Source organism: Cebus imitator, unplaced genomic scaffold, assembly GCF_001604975.1.
Source record: "Cebus imitator isolate Cc_AM_T3 unplaced genomic scaffold, Cebus_imitator-1.0 Scaffold362, whole genome shotgun sequence".
NCBI classification, from domain to species: domain Eukaryota; kingdom Metazoa; phylum Chordata; class Mammalia; order Primates; family Cebidae; genus Cebus; species Cebus imitator.
Genome location: NW_016107677.1, coordinates 2,258,382 through 2,269,777, shown reverse-complemented (window position 1 = coordinate 2,269,777; position 11,396 = coordinate 2,258,382). Strand labels below are relative to the sequence as shown.

Sequence of the window (11,396 nt, the reverse complement as noted above, 5' to 3'; positions counted from 1 at the left end):
AAAAAAAAAAAAAAAAAAAAAAAAAAAAAAAAAAAAAAAAAAAAAAAAAAAAAAAAAAAAAAAAAAAAAAAACAAACAAACAAAAAAAAAACAAAAAAGATAAATTGTGTTTCAAGAAAACTGGTCCCTGGTGCCAACAAGGTTGCAGACTGTTGTTTTATAAAGTCTCCATGAACACTGAATTATCTAATTCTCAACCATTTCTCATAAAAGAAATAGAAAGTTAGCTTTCTGTGAGCCTCTCACAAACTTTTATCAACTGATATGTATGTAACCTTCTTTTATGTATTTCTGATTAAAGACACATTCTTTAGTATATATTGTTGATTCACTAACAGTGAGTTTATGGCCAACAGCACTGTAACTTATGTCTGAATGAAGCTAAGCTACAGCATTTTCTGTAAAAACCACATCACAACTTATTGTACTTAGAAACACTAGATAGCACATCAGCACTTTGCTTGCAAGCCATATTTAATGGTAAAATCACCAAAACAAAAGCATAAAAATGTTTAAAAAATGGCACTAAATAGTTCATGGAGAGGACATTTGTTTCTAGTACAATAGCTGAAGCAAGAAAGAGCATTACCTTGTTGATCTTCAGCTGGGAATGTATGTGTTGATTGACTGAGATTTTTTGACACTCTATGCATGTCCACTAATGACCGTGAAAGCACTGAAAGTATTTATTTTGGGATTACAAAGAAATTTCAGGGAAAGTAACCCTTTGCCTGTTATAAGTTGAAGATTTTTTATTTTTTAACATGTATTTTTACTTTGTATTTTTTTATGGAACTTATATGTGTAATAAAGTTTATCAATCTTTTTCCTTAAAAAAAAGATATTGATATTCACTAAATGAATATATAAGTTCATGCAGTCCCAATCACAGTTCTCATGAAGGAATGTTATGGAAATTGACAAGCTAATTCTAGAACTATTATGAAAATCGAAAAGACCTAAGATAGCCAAAGCAGTTACTAGTGGTAACTTGCTTGCTTTGGCTATTCTAGGTTAACACTAGAGGATTAGTGTTATCTGATTTTAAGTAATTTTTAAACTAGAATAATAATCAAGAGAGTGTGATATTTGTGTATATATTCACTTTTTATGAAATTTTATGTTTAATTTTTCTAATCTAATTAAATCTGGAACATTCCTGAGACTAAATGTCACTAACTGAATGATTGAACACTAGACACAGGATTGAAATGATTCAACAACATAAGCCTCATCTCACAGAGAGGAATTTTAAGTCCTACAGGTGAGAAATACCTCTTTAGATAACAAAATAACTTTTCTATATAAACTACATAAAAACTTTTACTTGGTGATCATTACAATTTAATTATCTCATTCAATCTGATGATTATCATATTTGATATGCTTTTATAAATCTCTTTCTCTGTATCTATTGTGCTCCAAGACATATGAAAATAATGCAAATAACATTTAGTCTTCATATGTTTACACATTATTGAATACATGGTTTACATTAGTTAAGTCATGAATTAAGCCAGATCCTAAGAAAACTTTTGAGATTTTATAAGCCTAACTTTTTAATATATTCTTCTTATTCTCATATTTTATAGCAATTTACATGACAAAAGTTGAAGGAGGATAAACTAGTGTTGCTATATTGTCTTCCTTAAGGCTTAAATTTGCCTAGTGACATGGCATTATTTACTACAAATCATCAATAAATTAAGCAATGTGCATTGAATTTTCTAAGATACCACCATCTGGAATTTGTATTTCTACAAAGAAGTTCAGGGAAAATAGCAGTTATGCTAAAGTTATTAATTACAGTTGTAGAACTAAGAAACCCAGGACATAAATATAAGTCATTTTAAATTAAAAGGTAGTCTGTCTTGAGATGTCTGTCCATTACTTAGCTTAGTGTAGGGGTTGGATTGAGGGAGTGGGAAGGAAAAGCTAAAATTTCAATAGTTTTTAGCTTTTTTTAATCTTTAATTTCATTCTGATTTTACATCTTCATAAGATATTGGGTTTTTCTACATCTGCACACTTAACTGGTTAATATTTGTTAAAAGCACAGGAATATTCTCACAAGTTAATAGACATAAGAAATCAAGAAAAAATGCAGAGTACAAAAAATTTTCCACAATCACCTGGCTCTTTGCTTTATTGGATTGCTTTAATGTGTTATAACTGAAACATTGCAATAACCTAAGTTTCTAGAATGTCCCTCAATGAATATTCTGTAGTCGATTGCCTACCTGAACATTTTGCATATCAGTGGATTAAGTTGGAACTATTTTTCAAACCAATATGAACCTATTCCCTCCATTGGTCCCTCTCCTGGCATTGGTGTTCTAATTTCCTAATCAGTAAGATCCACTTACTGTGTTCTCATCCCCTTGGTTTTTGATGTGCAAAGCTCTTATAGTATCAGCTATTGAGGTAACATACAGCCCTCCCCACCATATCTTAAATAAACACTAACTCTCACAGATGCTGGCTGGCCATGCCATATTCCTTAAAGTTTACCAAGGAAATATTTTTCTAACTGTTCAAGGCTGGCATACATGTCTGGCCTGAAGTTTCTGAAAATTAATGCTTCCCTACCCTACCCTATTAGCCTTCAACAATTGTTGGCTAGAATTTGAGAAGTATACCACCTCTTTTGTCCTTAAGTTAGGATGTCCTTGTTCTATATTGACTTCCAAAGCTCCCCAGAGAATTAAGGTCAAATTACCTACATCAGCAACTAGCATAATAACACAACTGTTATTACATATCTTTATCTCTTGTATTTATTTCTTATTTACTTAGTAGTTTTTACTAGAATATCTTCCCAAATACAATATTTTTATTGGAATTGTTATCTGGGATCTTTTTCTGGGAAAAACTGAAATACTACCATGGACAAGTTTGTTTTGTGTGTGTGTGTTTTGTTTGCCCAAGCAAGCATCTCACACTTAAGTGTCTAGGAGGCCAGGTAAAAAATATAAAAGTAAAGCAGATCTAGTTTAAAATGATTGGGAATAGTGGGTAGAAAGCATAGCCCCTGGCTAATGATATTCAAGTTAACTTTTAAGACACCATACAGTACAAACAAGAATATGTCTTCAGGATAAATTCAGCCTCATCTATACAGGGACTTTTCTGTTAAGAGTGATTGGTAGTTATAGGTTTTCCAGCTGAGTTATAACCTTCCTTGGACATATGTACCTACCTATGATACTACACTTTAGCTCTTGTGAAAGGACTGACCACATTTGAATAAAGTTACTAGAGGCTTACTTAAACCAAATTATTTCTTCTATCTCTCTGTAGATTCTTCTTGTGAAGCCTAATTTCCATTTGTCTAACTTTTGACAAGATACACCCCATTTTGGTTTACTCACATGGGAACTAGGGACATGAAATTAACAATCCAACAAATATATTGATTCCTACTATGCTCAAATTACATGTGAGATATTCTTTCAGAGATTCAAGATGACCAAAGTTTCTCCTATAACAAAACTGAATAAACCTTAATCCTCACCATTCAACCCAGGGAAATCTATATTCTCAGTGCCTATTAATATACATGTAATATTCGACTACTGACATCAATTAGAATCTGTGTTCCAGCTACTATTGTTACTGAAGAAAACCCTACCCTCAAACAGGTGGAAGTCATTAAAATTTATGCAGTGATAGTCATACGTTTTGATTTTCACACTGCATAATCTCCAAAATTGGCAGCATTCTTTGCCATATGATGCATTGTTTTCTGTCTATTTAACTAAGATATTTATTATAAAACCAGATTTGTCTTTAATTATTTAGTAGGGGGAGGGAAGAGGTAAAACTGACATTTTTAAAAACCAGAAGAAAATTTCAAAATCTGAAATGTAAATGGGCTAAATGCCCCAATCAAAAGACACAGGCTGGCAAATTGAATAAAAAGGCAAAACCCATCGGTGTGCTGTATCCAGGAAACCCATCTCACATGCAAGGATACACAAAGGCTCAAAATAAAGGGATGGAGGAAGATTTACCAAGCAAATGGAGAGCAAAAAAAAGCAGGAGTTGCAATTCTCATCTCTGATAAAATAGACTTTAAAGCAACAAAGATCAAAAGAGACAAAGAAGGACATTACATAATGGTACAAGGATCAATGCAACAAGAAGAGCTAATGATCCTAAATATATATGCACCCAATACAGGAGCACCCAGATACATAAGGCAAGTTCTTAATGACTTACAAAGAGACTTAGACTGCCACAAAATAATAATGGGAGACTTTAACACCCCATTGTCAATATTAGGTCAATGAAACAGAAAATTAACAAGGATATCCAGTACTTGAACTCAGACCTGGACCAAGCAAACATAATAGACGTTTACAGAACTCTCCACCTCAAATTCAAAGAATATACATTCTTCTCAGCACCACATCACACCTACTCTAAAACTGACCACATAATTTGAACTAAATCACTCCTCAGCAAATGCAAAAGTATGGAAATCATAACGAACAGTCTCTCAGACCACAGTGCAATCAAGTTAGAACTCAGAATTCAGAAACTAACTCAGAACCACACAGCTTCATGGAAACTGAACAACTGCCTCTAGAATGTTGACTGGATAAACAATGAAATGAAGGCAGAAATAAAGATGTTCTTAGAAACCAATGAGAACGAAGACACAACATACCGGAATCTCTTGGACACATTTAAAGCAGTCTCTAGAGGAAAATATATAGCAATAAATGCCCACATGAGAAGAAAGGAGAGATCTAAAATTGACACCCTATTGTCAAAATTGAAAGAGCTAGAGGAACAAGATAAAAAACTCAAAACCTAGCAGAAGACAAGAAATAACTAAAATTGGAGCAGAACTGAAGGAGATAGAGACACAAAAAAACCCTTCAAAAAATTATTAAATCCAGGAGCTGGTTTTTTGAAAAGATCAACAAAATAGACAGATCACTAGCCAGATTAATAAAAAAGAAAAGAGAGAATAACCAAATAGATGCAATAAAAAATGATAAAGGGGATATCACCACAGATTCCACAGAAATAGAAACCATGATGAGGAATTATTACAAACAACTATATGCACATAAACTAGTAAACCTGGAAGAAATGATAAATTCCTGGACACTTGTATCCTCCCAAGCCTAAACCAGGAAGAAGTCGAAACCCTGAATAGACCAATAACAAGGTCTGAAGTTGTGGCAGCAATTAAGAGCCTACCACCCAAAAGAAGCCCAGGTCCAGATGGGTTCACAGCCAAATTCTACCAGATGTGCAAAGAGGAGCTGGTACCACTCCTTCTGAAACTATTCCAAATAATCCAAAAAGAGGGAATCCTTCCCAAATCATTTTATGAGACCAATATCATCCTGATACCAAAACCTGGCAGAGACTCAGCAAGAAAAGGAAACTTCAGGCCAATATCCATGATGAACATAGATGCAAAAATCTTCAATAAAACACTGGCAAGCCGACTGCAGCAGCACATCAAAAAGCTTATCCACCATGATCAAGTAGGATTCATCCCAGGAATGCAAGGCTGGTTCAATACACGCAAGTCTATAAATATATTTCTTTCAACTTAATTTTAAAATTAAGCATTTGACACTTTTAAATATTAATAACTAATGTGAACACCTCCTAGCTTCTTTGGCTCAATTATCTACTGGTATACTAAAAGTTTTTAATTATCTTTATTTCTTGATAATTTTGTTAAGATATGGCTTTGTAAATGTTTAAAAAAAATCTGACTCTAGCAAGATATTCAAATTTACATCTTATACCAGTTAAATCTCTATAGATACTCATTTATTCATTACAATCTCCCTTTGATATTTTTCTTTGCTTTACATGATATTCCACACTCTGTATTTCTGAACCTGACTGCTCATTCTCCTACTCTGATTTCCAAAGTTAGGCATGGCCTGACGATTTGTTCTCGGGGTTCCCCTCCTCCTCTTCCTATACATAATTCTTGATACTCTCAGTCATAGCCTTATGTAGTATTTTTATCATGTAATTCCCAAATGTTAAAGTCAATTATCTTTGAATGGGTTGGCATGTTAGGTACATGAGCCAAAATTCTTAGAGATTCAACTTTCATTGAGGAGTAGACTTGGAAATAAAATGTTTAATTTTTTGCTCTTTGCCATGCTTCCAGTTTCCATAATCATAAATTCTTGATATTATTCAGAAGCCAGAGGCAGGTTCTAATGTAATTATATAATTATAACTGTTTGTTATATTTCTAATTGTCGATATTATATGAAAATGAGTTGATGACACTGTCCTAATGACTAGATTAGTATGCCTAGTAGTCAATTACTTAGTATAACTCTTTAGCAAATTAATAGGTCAAAGTTAGCACTTTTTGCCTTTGAGCTACACATGGCTTGGTCAAAGGAATTTTGCATATATTTCCATCTCTTAATCAAATATCCACTGATATATTGATAAGTAATGATACAGTAATACAGGGCTTGGTTCCTATTTGCTTATAAATCCATTATTGATGCTAATCAAATTAACTGTCTTGGCATTAATTGTGAGGGGTAACTTATGAGCTACAGAGCTAACTGTTAAAGGCTTAAGAATCCCACATTCATAGGGTGGATAACTTCTCTTCTGCATTTGTCACAGTACTTTGGGTCATTCCTTACTCATACGAGCAACTCAGGTCTATAGTCTTTTAAATTGAACATATCAGCCAGTTATTACCACCTTTTTAAATTTTTAATTTACTCCCAGCTACCACTGAAAATAAAAGACTACTGGCAGTTTTTAATTTTACTTTGGATAGCAAAAGACTTATCTGTACGTTTCAAATGCCAGATAGCTCTATAACTGTTATCAATTACATTAATTAAGAGAAAATTGTAGTGAAATTTGCTCTGAGAAAGAAAAAGAGCATTGCCCTAAAACCTTTGTTAATGCATAGCTGTCCATAGCTATTGTGTTTTTCATAATTTAGCTACGTTTTGTCCAATTTATGACAAAATTTTAGAGGAAATGAGAAAATACAACTTCAAAGAGAAATAATTGTGAAATTATTCATGTGTAGCTAGTTTAATATGAATCAAAACAACCTCCACACAAGTACAGGCTGATTAAATAGTTGAATTGACTAATTGTTTTGAAACATATGCCTAGGAGGACAGCCATTTAAATTTGCTAACAAGCTGCACAGTTCAGAAAGTTTGTAAGCCATTTAGGAAAATGAAACTTATGGCTCAACAGCATTTCTACTAACATTTAGAAAACTATAGTTTGAATTTAAAATGATTTTAAATGTAAATCAGTGTTCAAAGATATTTTACATATATTAACTCATTTAATACTCACTGAAATCCTGCATGATAAGGAGTACCAGAGGATGCTCTGAGTTTATCAGAGATTTGCCCAAGATTACACAAATAGTATTGAAGTACACATTCAAACTCAGTTAATCAGGTTCCAAGTTTAGTGCCATCCTCATCACTTCGTTTATATTTAAGTACCTAGTATGAGTCAGTACCTGGTAAGTGCATCAGAGGATAGAAACCAAGAACACAATTTTGAATAGGATAATATTTTTGTTTTCAATTAGCTTTAAATGTAGCAAGTGAAACAAAAAAAGTGATTAGATCATGCTATTTTGTTAAATTATCACATCCAGGGTAAGTATAAGGTGTCTCGACAGCAACACAGAAGGAGACATTACTTATATCTGGAGGGGGCACAAAGAAGATATCTAAGGTGATATTTGTTGGTCTTCCTGTAATAGTGAGGTCTATGGAGATGAAGGACTGTTCCAGATGAGAAGAGTGAGGAGCATGTAGAAGGATCTGAGGTAAGAGAAAATGATTCTTGTTGTTTGTTAAGTGAACTATGAATAACTCACTATATTTGAAGTTTAGTATTTCAGTGAGAAATAGTTTAAATTAAACAGGTTCTTCGGCCTTCTCAGGAATATTTGGGCTCTGGAAATGTTTTTGTACATCAGAATGATGAAGAAGTGGTTATTACCAAAACTGAGGATCTCATTGCAGGGGTAGTCCAGTATAGTGGGAAATTTTCTCACCCTTAAATTATAATGGTGGTCTCCTGAGCAACATAAATAACAGATCATCAAAAGTCTTGGAGGATAAATCAGGACATTTGAGCTGTCTTCAGAGGTACTTAAAGGGTTTTTAGGCCCCTGGGCCCCTAAAAGGTTTTAAGGAGAGGTTTAATACAACAAAATTTCTGCTTTAAAAGGATCCTTCTAGTTGCCTTGTGGAGAATGCATTAGAAAATTTGAAAATAGACAATACCACAAGTGTTTGTTCTGCCTTGAATAGGAAAGTCTAAGAGAGCAAGAGAGATTTGGCCAACACTAAGAGAATTTCACTGCATTGACTCTACCCACTGGAAAATGTGGATGCCAGCTTTCAGTGAGCAGAGTGAATGAGAGGGCATGAAATGTGCTAGAAGAACAAACTCAAATAACAGTCCTCACAGAGGCTGGAGCAAAAACTACTTCAGACATTGGAGATATTCCCTTTTTTAGACATAGACAGCTCTGTAATTCTGCCTCATTAAAACAAATGCTTCAAATCTTTGTTTGGTTTAAGTTCCTAAGCTGAATTTCTATTTCTGCGGCTGAAATAAAACTTTATTGATTCACATGGGGGTATTTAGTCATTCCATATCTTGATTCTGACAGAAATTCAGTACCAGAGACAGAGATTCTCAGTTTAAATTTTTGTAGTTTTATGAAAAAGATACCTTAATGAAGCCAGATTTACTAATTCATTTATTCATTCATGCACCATTAATCAAAACATAATTATTATGGGTATTGAGATAAGCATTCAACAGGTATAAATCATGCTTAAAGTTTGGACTTATAGGCCAGTATTTCTGGCATTGACATATTTTTCTCTGTATTTCCAAGGATTACTATTATCTTGCTGTTTAACTTCCTCTGAAACTTAACCACACTGTAAAAATCCATGCCTACTATATTGTAAAGTTTGGACTCCAAAATAAGAAGTAGAAATGCAAAGCCAAAATTATATTCATAGAATTATGTGAATATTTTCTGAAATTGGTACCTCATTTATACCAAACATGTCTTTAGTTCTTCAAAGTAAAAAATACTTTGATTACACAGAAATTTGTTCATTCTCCAGATGCAAACTGCTTCATTTACATGACCATTATGAATCTAAATATATATGACTTTCTTGGTATCATTTAGTTGTTCCAGACCTTCTATGTCATTTTAAGAGATGAAATGTCTTTCAATAGATGGTGAAGAGCCTAATTTTTTTTTAAAAAATTTATTTTACACAGGTGTAACACAGGTGGTACACCCTTTCCTCTCTGCCCCATAGGGTGTAGCTCTAACTACCCTCTAGGGAAGAGAAGGTTGGGTGAACAGCCTTACTGTTTCTCCAGCTCACTACTTATCTGCAGGCACTTTCTCTTCACTGCCCAGGAGTCCTTAAGGAAAGTGCAGGCCGATACATGCAGAATGGATTTGCATCATGGTTCTTCTTCGGCAACTCGCTTCAGCCTCTTCCCCAGAACCAATACACATTTTAAGCTGGCTATATTTCCATTTTTTATTGTCGGGTTTGGATCATTGTCATAAATTGTTCATACTGTGGTAGAAGGGCCTCAGATGTGGTGTAGCTATTTTTTTTTAAGTAACATACATGAAGAAGAGCTTTTACCATATGGAATCTCAGAGTGTGTTCTGCAAAACCACAGCCTCATCCATATTCATAGACTCATAACTCTGATTTTGCTATGCTAAGTATGTACTGGGTTTCATAAAAAAGCACATAGAAACAGTGAATAATGAATGGTGGAGTATCTAAATCACTTGTGGTGTTTTTTTTTTTTTTTTTTTTTNTTTTTTTTTTTTTTACCTCATTCTGAGAAGTGATGAGAGTTGGTATTTATCACAAGTGGTTGTTTCAATCCATTAAACCACTCCACGGAGAGACAGAATTCCACTGGAGTTTTAGATGAACCAAAATACACTATGAATTTGGATTGAGTGAAGGAGGAGAGATTGTGAAAGATTCTTCTGTTTCTTTCTTGAAACACTGTACAGGTGTGCTACATATACTTGATTTACCTTTCTAGGTTTCCCGCTCATCCTTCCCCACCCTGCTTTGGTACCAGTAGACCAAGCTTTACTGTCTTTATCAATCATCTTTTTTTTTTTTTTCTTAGCATCTTGTTGAGTCTGGGTAATGGAATCTATCCTCAGGAGAGAATATGCTAGCGTAGAGTGAAGTTATTTAGTTCCGTGGTTCTCCCTGCCGGGTCACAAATTTTCCCCTGTTGAGTTTATCTACCAAATTTTACAGCTCTTGTGGAGCAGTACTCTCTTGTAGTTGTAGTTACATCACCAACTTTAGCCCACTGTAAATTTCAGTATATGTTCCTTTCCACTGCCTCTTCAAGCCAAGTAATATTCATATCTCCTGCTGCTGTTCAACTCAGGGTGCTTCCATACGCCTTGTTGGTTTTCTTTGAACTTGCCCTCATACTTTGAAACTGCCCTTGCATTAAAGTCTCCTAAATCACTATATTTTGACTGTGCTACTTTTTCCTGCTGATACCAAAATTCATACTACTTAATACTTAATAACAATTTAATTGAGTAAAAAAAGAGAGAGAGCCACACTTAGCTGTGAAAAATAGAAGTAAATTTAATTTTACACCTGTCAAATTTCAAATGCCTGACTAGTATTTCAGGAGTCATGTGTCTGAGTAGTAGTCCTATAGAGATGGAAGACTAAAGGGATACCTGGGATGGATATTGATTTGCAGTTTAATAAAATTTATGAGCCTGGAAAAATCTGAGCTTCATTTAACAATCTGTAAAATTAAGGAATTGTATTGGTTATTTTTGCTGTGCTTTCATCCCTGTGAGTCTTTATTTCATACTATCCAGCTAATTAGAAGACCAGGAACTTAAGGGACCCAGAAATCTATCATAGCCAGAAAACTTACATGAAAGCTGAAATGTCTTATTTTGTGCCAATACTTTCCGACCATTTACATCAAATGTAAAATAACTTCTTCAAGAGAAAGCTTATTTTTCCCTGGGATACATTATGTCTTAAAACATAAAATATATATGTACCATAAGTTATTAAATCACTGAAGTATGCATTGATATTTTCAGCAATATATAATTGAGAATGTATTTTCTTTGTATATAACCTATCTCTAATGTTAAAAAATAATTTAATGTTACACAGTGTGGCTATCTCCCTAGTTCTTTGTGAAGAAATGCTTGTATTAACTCTACAGTACTTATAGTGTCTGAATGGTAGCCAGAGAGTGACCTGAGACTGACTCTGAAATGACCCTTCTACAAACACACACACACACACACACACACACACACACACACACAC

General features: G+C 33.8%; 1 protein-coding gene across 2 annotated transcripts in view; it reads left to right on the top strand.

Moving 5' to 3' along the window:
* The first annotated feature begins 7,754 nt into the window (after positions 1-7,754).
* The window catches only part of MGAT4C (MGAT4 family member C), a 769,261-nt gene continuing 765,619 nt past the window's right edge, over positions 7,755-11,396 (top strand). For both annotated transcript variants that reach the window (XM_037730808.1, XM_037730807.1), the window contains exon 1: positions 7,755-7,822. The gene's annotated coding sequence lies outside the window, so the exon portion shown is untranslated. The remainder of the gene's footprint in view (positions 7,823-11,396) is intronic.